This window comes from Chinchilla lanigera, unplaced genomic scaffold (genome assembly GCF_000276665.1).
Source record: "Chinchilla lanigera isolate Chin_1 unplaced genomic scaffold, ChiLan1.0 scaffold00006, whole genome shotgun sequence".
In the NCBI taxonomy this organism is placed as follows: Eukaryota; Metazoa; Chordata; class Mammalia; order Rodentia; family Chinchillidae; genus Chinchilla; species Chinchilla lanigera.
Window position 1 is genome coordinate 34,212,392 of NW_004955407.1, and position 20,015 is coordinate 34,232,406.

At 42.9% G+C, this 20,015-nt stretch overlaps 1 protein-coding gene and 1 long non-coding RNA gene across 4 annotated transcripts in view; one reads left to right on the forward strand and one right to left on the reverse strand.

Annotated features, from left to right (window-relative positions):
- Positions 1 to 20,015, reverse strand: part of Runx1 (runt-related transcription factor 1) — a 234,005-nt gene that overhangs the window by 103,739 nt on the left and 110,251 nt on the right. The gene's annotated exons all lie outside the window — the stretch shown is intronic.
- LOC106146650 overlaps positions 1 to 20,015 on the forward strand; it is a 115,120-nt gene that overhangs the window by 22,917 nt on the left and 72,188 nt on the right. For both annotated transcript variants that reach the window (XR_001231186.1, XR_001231188.1), the window contains exon 2: positions 1,666 to 1,759. This is a non-coding gene — a long non-coding RNA (uncharacterized LOC106146650). The remainder of the gene's footprint in view (positions 1 to 1,665; positions 1,760 to 20,015) is intronic.

Genomic DNA, 20,015 nt, shown 5'->3' on the forward strand with positions numbered 1-20,015 from the left:
TACTTTAAATAACTCCCCACAACAACCCCAGAAACAAGGCATTCTTCTCGTTGGAGGTCTGTTAATTCTGTTATGGACAAAAGGGAAGGCGATTCAGTGTAAATTCCCCTCTGGGAGAAGCTTGGGTCTTTACAAGTGACTATAGTTCTTTCCTATTTTTTAAAGAAGAAAACTAATTGTGTAAGTATATGTACTCTTGCAGTAGTAGGGCAAGGAACTAATGTATCATACAAGGAATAGATATAGAACAGCAGACCACAGATGCACTGCATTTGAGTTATGTGGGGTTTTAATAGTTCTAGGGTTTGTGAAGACAAGAGACTGGGACCCAAAAAAGGGCCTTAGTTTTTGAAAACGAGGACAACTGGGGACTCTCAAGAGTGAAGGTTTTATTTAGGCTGATAAGGTTTTCATGACTGAGCAAATTTTGATGGACAAATGATAGTAATCTCTGGCATTTTCTGAGCTGCAGAGAGCTCCAAGTCTGCGCCAAAGGCTTTTTTTTTTGCATTATCTCATTTAATCCTACTGTTAATGCTATTAAGTGAGGAGCTTTTATCACCTTAGGCTTACAGAGTTTAAACAACTGGGTCAAGTGACATAAAGACAGAATGGTAAAAGTAATCCTTTGACCCTCCTGTACAGGGCAGACAATCTATGAATTGTGTGCATCAAGAAAAATGTTCTTCACATTTCTTATGTAAGAAATTTCATAAACAATGAATGACTGGTTTGATTTCTGGCAGGCAGCCACCCCTTCCTCCCCAACAAAGGGGATTTGCAAACAGGTCTGCTCCGGACATGCGGCACAAGGAAACTAGTAGCTTTAGAAACACAGAACGCAGAGAGATGGATAAATATTTCAATGACTTTTCCAGAATAGTACTTAAGGAGCACAGTCCATCTCAGTTTGGGTTGGAGCCCATGGTCTTATGGTTTAAATATAAAATGCATTAAAGCCCTTTATTTAGAGAACCATAAGCCATTTTTAGGGAGCAGCCCCAATTCTTCCTCTGACTTTAGCAGGAGGACAATGCAAATAGGTGTCTCAATACTGTCATTAGTATTCATTATTTATTAGGACTTGATGGTGTATTCAAAGCCCGCCAGGACGGTCATGTGACCCTTCAGGAAAAAACTCGACCCCAAGGACAGCACTTTCTGGTGTGCAGCCTGGAGGCCATAGACAGGGTGAGGGAACAATAGCAGGAGGACCCCACTCTGGTCAGGGGCTCTGAAGGGGATGAAGTAGATCCTGATTTTCTATTCAGAAAAAAAACCAGAATGGTGCTGCCATTTGAAGTTTCTAACAAGTCACTTCAAAGGCATAGGCTGTGACTCATTCATTGGCTAATTAATAAGAAGAGAAGAAAAGACACGGAAGAAGACATAGAACCAAATAACTGGAAAATAGAGTACTTTGCACATAGTAAGAGCGAACACTGTTTCCTGAGTATTTCCTTCTAGTGGATACAGCCATTCCCCGAATCTGAGTACTTACTTTGGAGTGTGGTTTGCTATTCATAAGTGTTTGTAAGCCTCTGGCCTATAGTAACTGTTTTTCTTAGTAATCACCTTGCCCCAGGAGTTACATAGGTCAGTATGTAACGGTGGCTCTCTGTAGGTCTCCTAACCTTTCTGTGCTTCCGTTTTCTCCTTTGGCAGGTCCAAAAGCACGGCATTATCAGAACATTACCAAGAAGACCCACTGAATCAGAACCGCTATTGCACTTTGAGACGCTAAAGATGGTCAGCTAAGGTAAAGGGTTATTATGAAATAGAGTGAAACTGTTTTGAAGGCTAGACCCAAATCATTTTGCTTCAGACATAAAATCATAGCAAACACTGTAAAATCTGTTCATTTTATAAAGGGAAAAGTAGGCTCCGAAGGAGTTGGCCTTGCCAAATTCCCAAAATCCTAGTTGATCTCGAACCCCTTGACTTGTATGCAGATCAGTGTATCACTTATGTAACCTGCTGCTCCCCCATTAGCCAGTTTGCAACTTCTTGCAAAACAAAGGAGCATCTTGTGAAATTTTGTTTATAGGACATTTACAACTCTCCAAAAGCTAGGTGGAGTCCCCTTTCAAAGTAGTTTTCTGATTGCAATTACATCAATTAAACTCCAGTCCCAAGGAAAAAATCAGAGGGACCATGCACTGCATCTCCAAGAAGAGCTAGCAAGAATTCTTTGAAACACTTTGCACATAATGCAATAAGCTACAAAGAGTAAATACTACTACTCCCTGCCTGAAATGTCAAGTAGATGTTTCTTTTTAAATGGTATTGGAAAGGAAGAAGGAAGAATGTTTCTTTCCTCCCTTTAATGATCTAAACTGAAAGTAAGGAGAGAACCAGAAGTGTCACCTCCGATGTGCCATTTGTCTCTCCAGGGGAAAAAGTGGTGTAGAACATAGGCTTGGAAGATATAGCAAGGTCGTTGCTCAATTTTATGTTGTAACGCTATTTTAACTGTCACTGAGGGCCGGGATGGCGAATATTGCATCAACTCCTGTGCAAGGTGTTTCCTGGGCTTCTCAGAGAGAGGCGCAGCGGAGGTGCAATCTCTCTTCTTGTGAAGGCCAGATAAAGCCTTCTGCCCTGGCCACTATCTTTTAGTGCTGAAGCTGTAGATAACACAGTTTCACACCCCCTGCCCGTGTCCTGCTTTCCCAATTTGTAGGTCTTTATTGCTAAAGGTTTTTGTGTTTATTTTATCAGACACATTTTATCATTCCTCTCCAAGCACCCTTTGTCAAGTCAGCCTTTGAACTTCTTTGGCATATATTTCAAATGGGACCAATGACTCCAGATATGTAAAAGACTTATCTTCTAATTCTAAAGAAAGAGGAACAGAACCATGGGCCTTTCTGTTTTAATAGGTCTTCCTGGGTCTGGTGTGTGTATGCTTGTGTGTGCATGGCTGGTGAGAGGTAAGATGTACAGTCTTGGTCTTTATCTTTAGTGCATAATTCAATAGATTACCCAACACAAACATCTTACGCCTTTTTGTGTGTGTGTGTGTGCATGAATTAGGCTGAATTCTCGGGCAGAGCAAAAATGCTAAGGGCTGCTTACACTGCACTGCAGTCCAGTAAGTAAGTGGGACTGAGTTCAAGGTCTGATCTTTGAGATTCCCTGTACATATAGCGCACCAGGCAGATTCTGCTTTCATCCCTCAGGGTTTGTGGTCAGACAACAAGGGCTGCTTGAGACTCTTGCGTTGCTCTCATTTGGCCTGGTGATCCCTGAAAACGAGGGTCAGTCCCTGCCTGAGAATTAGTGCTTATTCATATTATTTATATCTTAATGTAGAAGACAGAATCCATTCGGAGTACAGTAGATGAGTTTATAACTCTTCTCTCTCGCTCCCTTTTTCTCTCTCCTCCCCTTACTTCCTCCCTCCCTCCCTCCTTCCCCCTTTCCCGGCCTTCACTCCACATGTCTTATGCAAAACCCCACTCTGAAACTGTAAAAAGAAATCAGACTGAAAAGGAGGAAAGACAGAGACAGATTAAGAGGGTGACGCTTTTTCCTTCTCTGGACATAGGGGTCACATCTATCACAAACACAGAATATTGCTGCATTAGAGGAACTACACAGACTTTGTTAGAGAAAAGAGAAATGCAAAGAAAAAAGGAAAGGAAAGGAAGAGGAGGAGGAGGCAGAGAATGGGAAGAGGAAACAGAAGGGAAGGGAAGGGAAGGGAAGGGAAGGGAAGGGAAGGGAAGGGAAGGGAAGGGAAGGGAAGGGAAGGGAAGGGAAGGGAAGGGAAGGGAAGGAAGGAGAAAATTCTCTCTTTGCAGTCCTGCACATTTCCAGAGGGCGCCATGGAGGGTGCTGACCTCTGTCACTGAGTCCCCTTGGCAGGTCCCCTGTGTGTCTGGCTCTAGCAGGGTCATTCTCACAAAAGGGGATGAGTTTGCTTCATTGTTGCCATGTACAGAGGAGCTGACACATCTCAGTAAGATTAAAATTTGATCTTTAGGGTCCTGGACCCTTTAAGCAAATTCCTTCTGTTCATCTCATGTCCCTCCTCCTCCTCCTCTTTTCCTCTTTCTACTTCTCCTCCTTGTCCTCCTCTTTGTCCAGCTTTTCTTTCCTCACTGTTACCTTCCTGGGTGTGGACAGGCTGCCCACACCCTCAGTGGAGTGAGGGACATCCTCCGGCAAGCGTAGCCCCCAAATGGATGGCTCCAGTGTGAACCAAGTCACAAATCTGCACAAAGTGCTCCGAAATTCATTTCCCCCAAGCCAGCTCCGACTCTGATTCCCCATTCCCCTTTCCTTTCTCTCTTTTTTTTTTTTTTTCCAGTACAGGGAATCGAACTCACGACCTCGCGCTTGCCAGGCAGGCGCTGTGCCACTGTGCTAAATCCCCATTCCCCTCTCCCTTCCCTGCTGGCTCCTAGACTTCTCCCTGGTCCCTGGCCTGCTGTCCCAGGAAGCCAGAGTCTCCTTTTGTGGGTCCTCGTCGCAGGGCTCCCTGACGTCTGACAAGAGAACACAGGGCTATCACGTCTTTTGGCCTACCTGTGCCCCCTGGCCTGATTGGAGTACTCAGAACCCTTCAGGTCCTATTTTTCTACTTTTGGTCACTTCCAGATTGACTCTTCAGTGATGGAGATAATTTTCAGATTTTTTTTTTTTTTTTCTGGCAGAGAATTTATTTGGGCTTCTGGGAACTCAGAACAAATGAACTGTATTTGTAGAGTCAAGAAGTGCGTAATGAAAGCGAAATGCATCATGCTGCCCATCACTAGCCCTGGACCAAGGGCGGGAGGTGCAGCGCAGCCCTCCCCACTGGAACTCAGCAGCAGCTTGGAGTGTGTCCACAGGGGACACTGGGCGCTGGCTTCCGAGTGGGTGCTGTCCTCAGTCCTCATCCCTGGCCAGCACAGTGCCCAGGTTGGGCTTGTGCCCAAGTCACAGGGTGTTTGACTTCCTAGTGCTCACGCTGGCATTTTATTTCAATATTGTATGGCTTTTCAGGACAAGACCCTCACGGAGGCCACAGAAAGCCTTTGCTAGGGTTTCCTGGGGGCAGAAGGAAAGCTCGCATTGTAGGAAGGGGTTGCTTCTAGGTTTAGGCTTACAAAGCTGCTGTTCCTCACAGTGGCACAGGACCCAGAGGATGAAGAGTGCCGTGATGTAAGTGTACAATGACCCCCAGTGACTCACATGCGTAGCATTTGATCCCCAGTACAGCAATGTTCCGAGGTGGGACCTAGCGAGGTGACTGGCTCATGGGGGCACCACCCCCGTCAGTGGATTAATCCACGGACGAGTTCACGGCTATATGGGATATACAGAGATGGAGACTAGCTGGAAGAAGTAGGTTGCTGGAGATGTGCCTTTGAAGGGCGTGTCTTTCTTCTGGCTCTTCCCTGCTCTCTCTGTTTCCCCACCTTGGCAGCGAGGGGGTGGGGGGTCTTATGTACAAGAGGCACAGGGAGAAGGGAGGCCATCAGAGTAACTTATCTGACAATCATTTTGAACCCATACTTGGATAGAGGAGCAGCTCGCAGGCTGTTTGGTATTGGAGTCTGTGATGGGGACCAGGAAGGAACTGCCCTTCCAGCCTGCTCACTGGCTCCTAGTGGCTTCTCTCCATACTGCAGTGGGCTCTTGGTCATGGATCCAGGCTCAGTTTTTCTCATGCCATCTACTACAGTACTGCATCTGCTAAAACGACCCCTCCTCTTATTCCCTCACCATCCCTGGTATCGAATCCTACCTGCTGGTTTATTTTCACCAGTGCTTTGTCTGATTTAGTTTACTTATTTGTTGCCTGTCTCCATCCTCGAAGGGACAGATGGAGAGGATGGAGTGAGGAAATTTGTCATGTTCACTGCTGGAAGGAACCTGGCGTTAAGAAAAGTGCTCGGAACTAGGTGGACAGTCAGTGAACACTTTTCATGAATGAATGAATGAATGAGTGAGTGAGTGAATAAGTGAAAGCATGAGTGAATGAAGGGCGATAAGCCGGAACTGCCACCTCCGCCAACCTGTTGATACCATGAGGGAGTTCAGATCTCAGACCAAAGGAGTAACTACTTCCAGGTGCTGTGCGTAGGGGAATATTTTCTTCAGGGTTTGCTATTTGCTCCTTTGTCAGTGTGACCCCAGGGTCCCAGGCCAGCTTCTCTGCTCTTCTTCTCTCTTTTGTGATACGCTTGGTATCTTAAGGGCTTCAGAGGCTGATCCTGTCAATAACTTAACGAAGCCCCTCCCCACCTCTGCTTCAGGCTTGTGGTAACCCTACCTGGCCATCAGTAAAGGAGCCTCTTCCCAATATACTGCTGTGGATGCTCTAGTTATACAAATTATGGTTTTTCTCTCAGATGGTAAATATTTCCTGCCAAATCAGAACCAACAAACCTCCTCTGTATACTCCGTTGTCCCAGCCTGTCCCATTCCTTTTACATGTTCGCAATACTGCTTCCACTGTTTTCCTCGTCTTTGCGGGTACAGGCCAAATTGGATAGGAAGAGACCTCACAGCTTTCAGGGAACCTATATCCGATGCCAGTCTGAAACTCCAGGGCAATATCAGAATTGTTTTCAGAATTACAGTACGGGATGCCTAGGGATGAATACTGATTGGGTCTGAGCGCAGTGGTCTGGATCAGTGCAGACACCCAGGGCCTACACCTGACGGGAGGAGGGACGCACATTCATCTCTTGCAGCAGGAAAAGGATGCTGTAGGACCTTGTGCTGAGATGAGCAGGGCTCACCTGCAGGGCTTGGGAGTATCCTCTTTGGGGACAGCATTTTACGGCACTGGCAGACTCCTCTTTCCACCAGGCACGGTGCTTCTTAGGCCTTACCACTTCCTCCTTACGTTTTTCTTTTTTCAATTATTTTCAATTAAGATTCAGGACCAAATGGGCATTTTGTAGCATCCCATGACATAGGGTTTTAGTCTGGGCTGGGCACAGGGACTCTTTACATTGTATTCTTTAATAATTCACACAGCAGCATTGTAGGGATACTCTTAACTGCTTCTTAAAAGTAATTAATTGATTTTCTGACATATCAGTTAACAATGTATTACTCTGACACAAAGTTGTGCTTCAGCTCTTGATTGGACTGGAGGGCTGTATGGATTAAATTCAGTCCAGAGTTTAGCCTGGGGGAATCTAAAAATATGCCTCTATAAAAGGAAAGGCTTTTTACATGAGTGTTGTCTAAAAATCTAAACCATATGTCCTCTCCTGGGCTGTCAGTGGGGTAAAATATAGGATCAAGTATGTGTAGTTGCTCAGGCTTCGAGCGCCTGAGAGGCATGAAATAATCTACTGTTCTTCAGTGAGCCGCATGCTCCGGAGTAAAAGTCACCCGGGCTGTGTGGAGGGAACAGGAGGAACTCCGTCAAAATGCGGTTAGCTGAGGGCACTTGGAAGAAGCTTGTCTGTCCTGACAGGAGTTGCCCCTTTTTGCGGTAGCTGAGTTTGCAGGATCCATTCACTGATGCCTGCTGATGGAGATCTTACATGCAGGGATGATTCCCGTCAACAATGCAGACGTTATTAATGGGGACATTATGACACACATTGGTTAAGTGGCTTGCCCTAGGTCTCCTAGTGAAGCAGTGGAATGCTGGAAAGAAGGACTTCCTGACATGTTGGCCTGCGCAGGGACTCATGTGACAAACTTCTGTGATAAGGGTGGTGACAGACTTCTGTGATGAGGGTGGCGATAGACCTATGATGAAGGTGGCGATATGCCCTTCATGTATATTAAAAGATCTGCTAAGCCCATGATGGAAAACTCTGTACAGAAAAATTTCGGAGGAGTAACATTTCTTCCCCATTCTTGATGCTTCTGTTCCATGGTTTGGGTGGACTCTAGGGACATCGCTTTGGCTTCTTTTCTCCTCACTGAAGGAAGGAAGTAGCAACTCAGAGAACCCAGTCCCGTCCCCTATTCCTCTTCCTGGGGTTGGTGTCTGCACCTCCTAGTCTGTGTCTTTGTGTGGTCTGTTTTGCAGGCCCAACACTGGCTCAGCCATGCCTGAGACGGGTCAGCAAGTTCAACCTGAGGAATCCATGCTGCTGTGCTCTGAAATCCCTGGGCAGCCTTGCATCATACTGTCATAAAACTCGCATTGCAACTTGCACTTGTCCTGCTTCTTTCTGTGTGTATTCTAATTGATTGGGAACTCAAGAGGGCTGCCACTCTGATGCCCTTCAAACTTTTGCACCCACAGAGCCATCTGAGTGTAAAGCCGGGAAAAATAGTGACAACAGAACAAACCACTTGAACTTGACATACATAGAGCTGAGGCTTTGCTTCCTGGTGTGTTTCTTATTCTGGGCTGGTCATTTACTCTGTTTCCTGAATTACAGATTGAGAATAATGATTCCTCCTTTACAGCAGCATCATGATGATTAACTGAGATTTCGGGTGAGACCACCCTAAGACTGTGCTTACCCTTGCAGTTGCTCCGCTAATAGGACTTGAACTATTTTCTATTGTAAAGTACAGGAATAAAGATGTAGGAAAAAGTGCTTTAAAACTCTCCAACATTTCCATATTGTGTTATTTTAGTTTTTAATGTTTTGAGAACATCTTAAATGCTTACTGAGACTTATGGAATGATTAATGTTTACCAGAAGAGACAGGCTGCACCCTTTAAGAGAGAAAGTACAGGAAGCACTTCACAGGTAAAGTTGAGCTCATCACTGACCTGCTTCTGCTAAGGCAAGTACTTGATGGTCCTTTGATAACTGAGTGATGATTTCTTTCTCCTTGCTTAGCCTGAACCCAAGAACCCTCAAACCTATGGGAGTTTAAAGACTTATGCTCTTAATATTTGTTGTGATTGCATAAAATGGCTGTTGTGGTGAACCTCAAGGGAGGAACGCATTTTACAGTCATGGGAAGAAGCATTATTTGCAAATATAATGCAAATATATGCAAAATGTTCCTGTTGATAGTCATATGACTTTTGATGTGGTCTGTCACTATGTTTGTTGTTTCTTGTCAAAGTGGAAGGTGTTGTCAGACTAGAGAAGTAAGTGCAAGAGATCAATAATGTTTGGTGACTCATTCCAGAATCACCTCTAAACATTAACACTAACAAATCCCATTTTGCTAGGTCAATGTTATTTTGTCGAGACAGAAAACATAAATTAACATAAAAGTATGAAAATTATTTTGGGGGGTCTGAAGTGTTTAATATTAACATTTTCACTTTTGGGGGAGTATTGGAGATTGAGCCCCAGGTCTTCATTGTGAGCTATACCCTGAGCTCTTTTTATTTTCTGAGACAGGGTCTTGTCTGTTAGCAAGACAGAGTCTTGCTAAATTTCCCAGGCTCTGCTCGAATTTAATCATCCTGCCTCAGTTTCGCAGGGTGTTGCATTTGTATGCATGTGCCACCATAATCTTTGGATGTGAAAAGATTTTACCTCCCCAAATAGATTGTCCTCTTTACTCTTTAAAATTATGACAATAAGAAATCCAAGGCAGAGTCAATAATGCATATTCTGAAAGTTATTTAGGTTAAGAATAGAAGAGGATTCTGTCTATGTGTGTGTATGTGTGGGGAGGGGATTGGGGAAAGAGACATGAATTATTTACAGTGGCTCTAGAGATGGAAGAAAGCTTTAAGATTTTGCTGAAGTCACTGATTGATTTTCTGACACAACAAGTGAAATGAAACTCAAGTGGCCCACTGGTGTTGTGTGTCAGACCCACAATCTCCTGTCAGATGCAGAGCTGCGTTTCAGTTGCTGGAAGTTTGTGTTTCAGGGAAGGAGGAAGGACAGCGATCTCTGCTACCTTATAATTAATACACCCTATAAAGTCTTGAGGAAAATAACAAAGTATGAATTCTACATTCAATTAATGTAATACAAGCGTATCCTATGTTCTAAGTCCTATCCTGGGCATTTTAGGGAGTAACATTTGGTGAAGGTGTGGGTGTCGACTCTTCACAAATGCACAGTCTAGTGAAGATGGTAGATGGACCACTGCTTGCAAACACTGACAGTGCAGTGTAGAATGGGACGAATGTGACCATGGAAATATGAACTGAGCATTATGGGAGCACAAAGGGGAGACCTGAGTTCTATAGGGAAGGGCTGGAGAAACTCAAGGAAGAAATGATGGGCAAATTGAGTCAGGAAGGAATATAGAGCCTGGGCATGCAAAACTGGGAAAGGAATTTGAGATGGCTCACGTGACATGAGTAGAGTCAAGGAAGAAGGAAAGTGCAGGAAGTGTCACTGGATGTTGAGTGCAGGACACACTGGCACAGGGATGAGATGGCTCAGGCAGGATAGAGGCTGGATGGGGAGACCAAGCCCAGGATAGGGCAGCACCTATTGAGTTATTTGTGTTTTTTTTATTCCTCACAATAGCCCTTTGGGAAAAGCATTATAAATGATCCAGTTCCATAAATAAAATAGAATAGTTATAAAAAGTCAGGAATATCCAGGACCACCTAGCCAAGAAATGGCAGAACCAAGACTTAGGCACAGGACTGTCAATGGCAACACTCACGCTATGACTGACACTTTCCTGGTAAAAAAAAAGTCCTCTTGTTGAGTCTATAGATAAAGGTTTGGAGACTTCTTTCCAAAAGCATCCTATAGGGATTTTGAGGGACAGGAAAACCTTCACAGTCATTCCTCCAGAGGCTCCTCAGTCATCAGTGAGACTGATAAGTGGGTAAAGATTGGAAAGTCCTATGCCAATGAGGACGTGCAGCAGACATCCTGGCAAGAGGTTGTGGCATCCAAGGAAAGAGAACACAGATGGAGAAGACAGAGTGCAAAAGGACACTCATAACTTTGAAAGAGGACATAGGGCTGGGGCTGGGCAGAGATGAAGATGCCTAGGTGCTCAGCCCGGGTAATTGGAAGACTGAAATCAAACATTGTAGACCACCAGGTGATTTTCAGTTGAACTCAGAGAACTAGAATTCTACATTAGCATTCTGCATCCTAATTTTGAATGCATAAGTATTTGATTATTACCCAGTAAAAGAGATAGTTTACAGTGTTGTAAAATTAAATCAAATTAGGGATGCTCTTGCCGGGTGAGAAATTTAATGAAATGAGAGTATTTATTGATATCTGCCTTGCTCTTGACAGAAATATCTCAAAGATATATGGAAAGCTGGCCAGACAAGTACAGAAAATGAGAGAAATCTTGGAATACTTAGTCCTTATACAAGAAGTAAAATAAATATGAAACTTGGCAATTACAAAAAGCAAACCAATTATTGTCACAACTTGCAATCAATTGCAAGATGGCTCAACGGGACCCCAGACACATAAATAGAAGAATAAAAGATTGTTACAAAGTCCTTGGATTTTACCCAAGTAATGATGCCATGTTAAGGTCAGGTTGGTTTGAGAGATCACTGTGCAATAATCAGAGTTCTTGTGTTGGTGGTGTTCATGACATGGAGGTATGGGGGAAGAAGACATTTCTCACCTTGAAAACTTCTCAACATGCACTGACGACAATTGTCTTCTAAGTTAAGCATTGTCAAGTCAACACTGGCACCAAAGGAAGCAGTTTTCTCTAGGTGCAAGCAGTACATGGAAGTGTCTGTGTTTATCAGATTGTTTTAGAAGTTTGCTTATCTTATATATTGTGCTCTTATTGATGTCTTTGATACTTTTCCTTGTTGGGATAGAATGAATTTATAATCATGAGGACTGTACTGTAAACCTTTCACAAATGTCATAAATGACAGGAAATAGGATATATGAAATCTATACATTTACAGTTACAATATAGTGTATTTAGAGATAGACTATAACACTTAGTATATGTCAGACAATATCATTCTATATGAATTAATGAATCAACTTCTTTTACTTTCATTTCATTGATGCTGTGAGGTAGGTATTATTTTATGCACATTTTACAGAGGAGGAAAATGCCAAAAAAGCTTTCCAATAACTTGCCTAATATCACACAACTAGCAGAGCAGGGATTTGAACCCAAACAGTTTGGTTCCTGAGTGCATGCTCCTAAACTAGTCTGCTAGGCTGCTTTCCTTATTACCAAAATGTAATCATTAGCATGGATTTGCAGGTAACACAGTCTTTGGAAAGTGTGAATGGTAGGAGAAGGGGTTTCTAGGAAATGAGATCTCTGATCTAGGGACCAGTGAGAAGCGAGGTAACTAAACTTATTTAAGGCCGCATTTTATATGTGCCCCATCATTGGGGAACAGATAAGGGACTCACTCAGTTCTTTTGACTTCTTGATCTACTGATCTACTGATTTTTTCACGTAAGCCCCCAACCCCCTTTGGTGAATGTCACCAGGCACCACCGGTCTGTCATTCACTGCAGGGAGCCCAGTCGGTTTCACTCCTTCCTTAGTGGCTTGTTTTCCACTGTACATCTGGCTCTCACCCAGCAAAGCCTCACTCTTCCGGGGAAAAATGATTTACTAAATTAGCATGGGGATAAAAATACTTCCCTCTTCGATTGAGTGGTCTCCTTATAGAACTGAAACAAAATTAGATCCAGGAAGTGGCAGGTATTTTGGTAACTGATGCATGATAATTGAGCATTACAGTTAGGTTAGATTTCTGCCTGAAAGAAATAAGGTTTGTAGAATATTAGAAAAGATGATTTCAGAGGATCCCTTCTAGGTGTGAATCACATTGTGCAAGAAGTGTGCACATTCTGCATTAGTGGTGTATTTGTGAAACACACTGGAGAAGTAGATGTGAACATCCATTCACTCAACACCTAGTTAGGGAGCAGATAATCCCTGCCAGGGTCCTGCTGAAAACACATGCACCAGTGTGCTGATCCAGATAGCAGAAGCCTCTTCCTTCCAGAAGTAGAATTCCTAGGCTCAGATGAAGAAATCAGTGATTTTTTTCCAGCTTAGGGCATTCTTGGCTACCTTGTCCTGAGAATATACTTGAGCAAATAAATATATTTTAAGGCCTCATTCCCAAGACCCAAATTTCCTGCCACCTGATGGCAGATCATGGCCGAGTCATGAATGAGAATTGTCCTGTTTCTGGACACTGAGATGAGACAAGAATGGAAACACTTGGGGTCCTTGACATTGCCTATGGAGGGTGACTTCCAATCTGAAGCATGCCAAGAAATTTGCCAATTTCAAACCAAATTGAAAAGTCAGTGCATCCTTGTCTGGGGATTTCCCCTTGGTCCCTCATATTTCAGCTGGGTGCATTGTATTCCTGGGGACACCTGACTGCATTTTTAGGATAACTCACAGGTGAAGGTGTTCACACTTGAAATTAAAGCTCTTTCAGCTTCTCATCTAAATCCAGAGCTAAAAATGTGGGGTCTGAGGCCTTGCCTGTTCCTCCTGGATGTCACTAGAGAGTCAATACACTCACACTGCCATATAACCATCACCATCCTCCAGTGCTAGGTCTTTTCTATCTTCCCCAATTAAGACTTTGAAACAATTAAACAGCAATTCCCCTTTTCTGCCTTCTGCTTGCCTTGGTAAGCACTGTCCTACTTTCTCTAAGAGATGACTGCTCTAGGACCTCACACAAGTGAACTCATACAGTGTTTGTCTTTTTTCTAATTGGCTTGTTTCATCCTCAAGGTTTATCCATGTTGAGGAGCGTTTCAGAAGTTTTCTCCTTTGTAAGACCGCTACCATTTCATTGGATGCATGGACCATATTTTGTGTATCCACCCACTTGTTGATGTAAGAAATATAAACATACTCATTCACTCTATTGACAGATAGATTCAACTATTGTCAGACTCTTTTGAGACTCTGTGGAAGGATAAAGTCATCTTAATTTAATTTCTTTGAGGACTTCTGACCATTTGGTCGGATGCATTTACTTGCTCAGCAGTCACGCAAAGAATGTCCTCCTCACTTTAAGCTCTGTGCTAGACCTTGGGGGCTCCACCAGTCACAGGAGCTGTCCCTGCTTGTACAGCTGTCCTGGTCTGAGGAGCCAGAGCTATAAGGAAGGTGCTCTGGGCCAGTGGTAGGCACCATCATCAAGGTGTGTGCTGGTTACAAAGAAGCAAGCACTTGTGCTTTGCCTTCCCAGATCTTCAAGAGGGTTATGTATCAATGGTGACCCTAGACCTAAGAGGTGCATATGGTATATGTTGTTCCAGGCTATGTGCTCAATAGATCTTATTTTGTGTAATCCTCCCAATAGCTTTTGTGTGTGTGTGTGTGTGTGTGTTTTCCCCATATATTAATGCACGTTGGTTGTACAGATTTGTACATGCAAAGGACATATTTTAATCATTTCCCTATCACTCTCCTCACCCCATCTTATGCCATAGTTTCACCTATCTTGGGGGGATTAATATGTATAATATATTTTGATCATATTCATGTCCCCTATTACCTTATACCCCATCTTTCCTTTCTCTTGTCTAGTAATAGTCTCCTTTCTACTTTTTTGAAATCATTTTTATATTCCACATATTAGGGAGAATGTGCCATATTTGTCCTTCCGAGGCTGGCTTTTTTCCTGAGCATAATCCCCTCCAGATTTATCCCTTTTTCTGCAAATGACAAAATTGTGTTCCTTTTATGGCTCAATAAAACTCCACCGTGTATTGATGCTACATTGTCTTTATCCATTCATCTGCTGATGGGCAGCTAGCCTGGTCTCTCCATAGTTTTATGAGATAGGGACTTTATTATCCCTACATTATAGACAAAGAATTAAGGCTTGGGGGGCTTAGTAAAATTGGCTAAGGTCACGTACATCACTTTATAGCTTTGCACTTCTCCACTGTCCTGGTGTTCTGAACACCAGTGCACAAGGGAAGGTAGAGACAAGGGTGGGATCAGGTGGACAGATGTGGAGCATGGGTACATCTAGAGAGCTTCAAGGTGTCCTTTGCAATAGGCTTACAAATAGAGTTGCCACGACAGGTGCGGGACCCTCAGGCGTGAGGCCAGGGAGGAGCCTAGTTTCCTCATGTCTTTCTCATTTTCCTTGTAGTAGGCTAGCACAGGGGTATCTGGAAAGACAGGAGTCTAGGGGAACACAGCATATTCTCTGCCCAGTTGGAGTCCCTGCTGTGGAGAAGCTTCTGGCATGAACAGATGGAAAACATGAAAATCATTTTTATAGAGCAAGTATGCAACTTTTGTTGAGTGCTTCTTCTAAAGCAGACACGATTCCAAGTACTTCACATATACTATCATTCTAAATCTCCCCAATAATCTTTAGATACAGGTTCTACAATTATTCTATTTTATAGAGGAAGAAATGGAATACCATTGAAAATAAGCACATTGTTTGTGGTAAGATGGCTAGTAAAATGGCAGTAATTGGCCATTGATGTCAAATACATGCAGGCCGCCGAACTGCCCATGGTCGTTCTCAGTGTCCTATTCATGTGTCAGGGCCTCAAGGCCTACTGCTCCTTAGTGTGTACAGTGAGGCTCTGGATTTACCTTCTTCTGGAACGGCTTGTGGTAGCCGTTATGACAGGTGGCTGTGCATCGCAGTGGGCCCAGAAAGAAAAGACAAGACTACCAGGCACCCAGGGCTGTTGATTCCCTTTCATCATGAGCAGCAGTGAAGATGAAATATCTATATTTAAGCTGTGTTCTTTAAGAAGTAAGCTGTCACCGTCCGTTAGCTTTGTGGTTTTCATTTCTTTCCAGCGCACGATTGGACTTGTGAAGATGCCGAGTAGCAAGGACCGGGGCTCCGCGCATCCTCCACGACAGTTATGCACATTTGAAAGTCATGACTTCATGAGAGCCCGTGGCACATTTCTAGAGTCAGAACTTGGTCTCAAACAAAATTCTAATTATAGTTATGACTTAGAAAAGGTCAAACCACGACCTAGTTTTTAACTTCGTAAAACCTAGATGTCCCTTGGGAATTCAAAGTCCTCTGGTGCAAAGCTGACCTTGCAATTCCCACTCCTGCGGCTCTATCTTCCATGTCTTCCTCGCTGTAACCAGTGGCAATGTGTTCCCACTTCTCAAGGGAGAAATCTCAAGTCTTTCTTTCTTGCCATTGCAACTCCGTTGATTTCCCTTCTTCTTATCTGGGGCTTCGTGTCCATTACCCTCTTCCTACGCCAGTGTCTTTGCAGGTTACTCAGTGTACTCTCTGGATCTGGCCTCGACCTCTAACGTCCATCTTCTGTGCTACTGCTGAGTCAGGACTCTCATACTCAAATCTGAATATGTTTCTTTGCCTAAAAGCTTCAGTAACGTGTACACTGCCTGGAGGATCTGAGAGCTGGGTCTCTGTTCATGCCTCGTGTTCCTTCTCTTATCAAAAGAGCACTAATTCCATTCCTAAGGGCTCCACTCTCAGAAGCTCTTAACCTCCCAGAGGCTACCCCTCATTACAATGGGAGTTAAGATTTCAACAAGAGTTTTGGGGGAGGGCTGGAACATTTAGTACGTAACACTCTCCTACCCACATTTACTCTTAAGATGCATCCCAATGCAATGAAGTCCATAAACTCTGCAAACTGGCTCATGCTTCCAAAATAATTCTTTTGTAAATTTCTGTAATACTGAGAGATTGGGTCACATATATATAAAAGTTATACAGATTTTTGTTTTATTTTCTAAGTAGATCATGCAAGTTTATTTTTTGCCTCCTCAGTGTGATAGATTGAACTGTGTCCTCCTCAAAGATATGTTGAAATACTAAACCCCAGTATCAGTCAATGTGACTTTATTTGGAGATAAAGTCTTTGCACTTAAAATCAAGTCAAGTTAAGGCCACTAATGTAGGCCCAAATTCAAAATGGCTACTGCCCTTATAGGAACAACAAAATGTCATGGGAAGATACAGATCGTGTAATGCCCATGACAGAGATCAGAGTGACACAACTGCTGCATCAACATTTGTCATCAGCCAACTGGAGCTGGGGAAGGTTAAGGACGGGCTGCACTCTGTAGATTTCAGGGACAGCATGACTCAGCTCATGCCTTGATTTTGTACTTCTAGCTTCTAGGACTATGGGACAGTACATTTTTTAAGTTGCCCAGTATATTACAGCTCTAGGAAATGAATATATACAACTATAGTTATTTGTATGTTCTCTAGAGGCAAGGGAGGGCATATTTTCATATTACCTTTGCTTCCCCAGCTACAGGGCCACAATGTTCTCTCCCTGTGGGTCTCATTTGGCCATGAGGACACTGTGCATCTGTCATTTTCTTTCCCTCTTCATGGTCATTTAAAGCAAAAATGAGGACAGAGCATACATGCAATTGTTAGCAGAAGTTATCAGTAGAGGGGGATATTTTGAGAGATTTTGATTTTTTGCTTTAGTTGGAAAGGAACACGTATTCCTTTCGTAATGAAAGGTACTATTTTTTTAAAAAAGGCAAATGTCTTGCGGGCCTAATATGAAATGACAGCACATATTTATTATTGATTGATTAAATCTGTCAGCATTTTGATCCACAGCAAACACAAATTGGGTTTTTGTAAAGCTCTTTGGGGCCTCTCACAAAGCAGGCTTTTTAGCCAATGTTTTGAATATATCAGGTTAAGGTATGTGAAATAGTCTTTCCAAGTGGGATTTAATATAATGCAGTAAGAACTGAAGATTTAACAGAGGATTTCGCTCCTAAGTGTAGGAAGAATCAGGTCATTGTTTATCATTCTTTGTATGGAGCATTTAACTGTCATTATTGGCTAGACAGGTAAAAGAGAGGTTCCCTGAAGACATCAGCACCCTGCGCCGAAAGACAAGATCAGAGTGACACAGCTGCTGCATCAACATTAACTACTCAACAGCAAACTACCAAGGCAGTAAGCAGTGCAGATAGTGAGTGTCTATAAGGGGTGGCCTGGCAGCTTGCCGTGGTTTCTCTCACTGCCTTTCTTTTCCCCAGAGGTCCTGAGTCTTTCCTCTCGGCTAAAGTGCTGTCGAAAGGACAGCTGCTGGAATGAGTTATTTAGTGGGGTCGGGGGGAGTGTGAATTCAAGCATTTCAGAGAGTTTGACTCCTACTTTAGAAGAACAAGGAGAAAATTCATGAAGAAAATGAACCAATTACAGAACAAGAGTTTAAAGTATGTGGATACAGGAAAAGCAGCTGGTCCTACAAAGCACCTTTAAAGAGTTTTATGTCAACAGGCAGAGCTTCAGCCTCCTTTTTCCTGTCCATGCTCCCTGTGACACAGAATATGCAGGACACCAGGCACACAAATGTAGTACAATCCGTCATTCATTTGTTAATCAGACTTGCCATTTGGTGACCTTTACGTATGATGCAGCTTGTTCTACAGATATAATTTCTCTTGGGTGGGAAGTGGTAGTGTCACATAAGGACCTTTAGCCAAAGATGCCATCTTTTCTGTTATGTGCTTTGGGTGGATACAGGTGGGAGTTGGGAGTTAACTCACTTCTCCTAAGGATTTTCCTTTAACTATGGATTATTGGCTTGTGTCTTCAGACCATGAATTCAGTAAGGTTCTCTCACCTTGGGTTTGCCATTTACTTTTCACATTAATAGTAGTTTCAAGAACCATAGTGCCCTGCAATGAATATTTTAGAGCACAGTAAGGGTGCTACTAGAGTAGATCGCATTTAATGCCTGTCACATTGTAGGTGAAGCACGTTATATGAGAAGAACCTGCTTTGGGGACATAAATTAATGTATTTTGCATAGATAATATTCAGGGGTTCAAATCCGGTCATAAGTCATAGGTGGGCTACCCAGTTGGCTCTGGCAATGTCTCCTCTAGAAACTTAGTTCAAAAAATTACTACACATTACGATTACCGAGACTGTTCTTTAAACTCATGTTGCCCAGTCGATTTCCCATATCAAATTAAATCAGAATCTCTGGGAGTGGGAACTGGGCATTGCTTTTTAAAAAACCTTTCCGAATGAGTCCAAAGAGCAACCAAGCTTGAGAACCACTGATTACAATAGAGTAACACTGTCCATGAATAGCTATTAATTTCATGTGGTAATTTAGATATAAATAAATATCATTTAAAATCAGCTCCTCACAGCCTGGACTACATAGCGAGTTCAAGGCCAGCCTGAACCACATAGCAAGACCCTGTCTCAACAAATAAACACCCACCCTCAAATGAGTTCTTCAGTTGCAATAGCAAAATTTTAAGTGTTCAATAGCTATTTGTGACTAGTGGCTACCATACTGAACTGTGCAATGCTAAGGAACATTCACTATCATTGTAGAAACTTCTGTTGCATTTTCTAGAGTCTAGAATTCTAGACTTATATCAATGAGTTCAAATCTCATGTCTTCCTTGTGCAAAGACCCTGCTAATCTTCTTTGTATTGCTCCAGTTTTAGTATATTTGCTGTCAAAGCTAGCACTAAAACTTTAAACTGAATGAATAATGAATGGCTACACTGCCAATAAAAATTTTGAGTAAATATTCTTGCCATAGAGTTTTTTTTTTTTTTAATCTAGCCACTCATCTCTGAAGGGGTCAAGTTACAACTAGCAGGCTAATTAGAATCATTTAAGGTTTTCTGGCCAAAGCTACCCCTTTCATGGGTAAAAGAATCTGTTGTTCAGCCTGAAACAGTAATGTACTTTCTTGTGCCCACCCCATTGGGCCCACTGAAAGAAACAGCCCCTGCAGAATGCCCTGGGAAACTCTTGGGCTCAGAGTTTTCCAAGTTTATTTCTCCAGATCTCGTTGGGATTTTATTGGGAAGTAAATCTCCTTTAAAAATCCCTGTTCTCTGACCTAAGTCCTTGGTGCTGTAGGAAGCATCTAGGCATGTCTCCTTTATCCCAACTCTGCAGGTCAGCCTGAATCAACTCATCACCAAAAAACAGAAGGCGAGAAACAGATTTCCTCTTGAACTTAGTAATGCAAATTGTTAAATGCCATCTTCCTTTAGAAAAATCAGATATTTAAATTAGGGCTTTCAATAAGTTGCTGGACTTTACCACAGTGTATTCATTTAAGAGTTTGCTTGTAAAATGCTCCCATAGCATGATTATAGAATGAACCATCTTGGAAAAATACAAATGTGGATACTGTGGCTTCCTTGGAAATAGCATAGCCTTGATAATTGGACTCCATTTGAA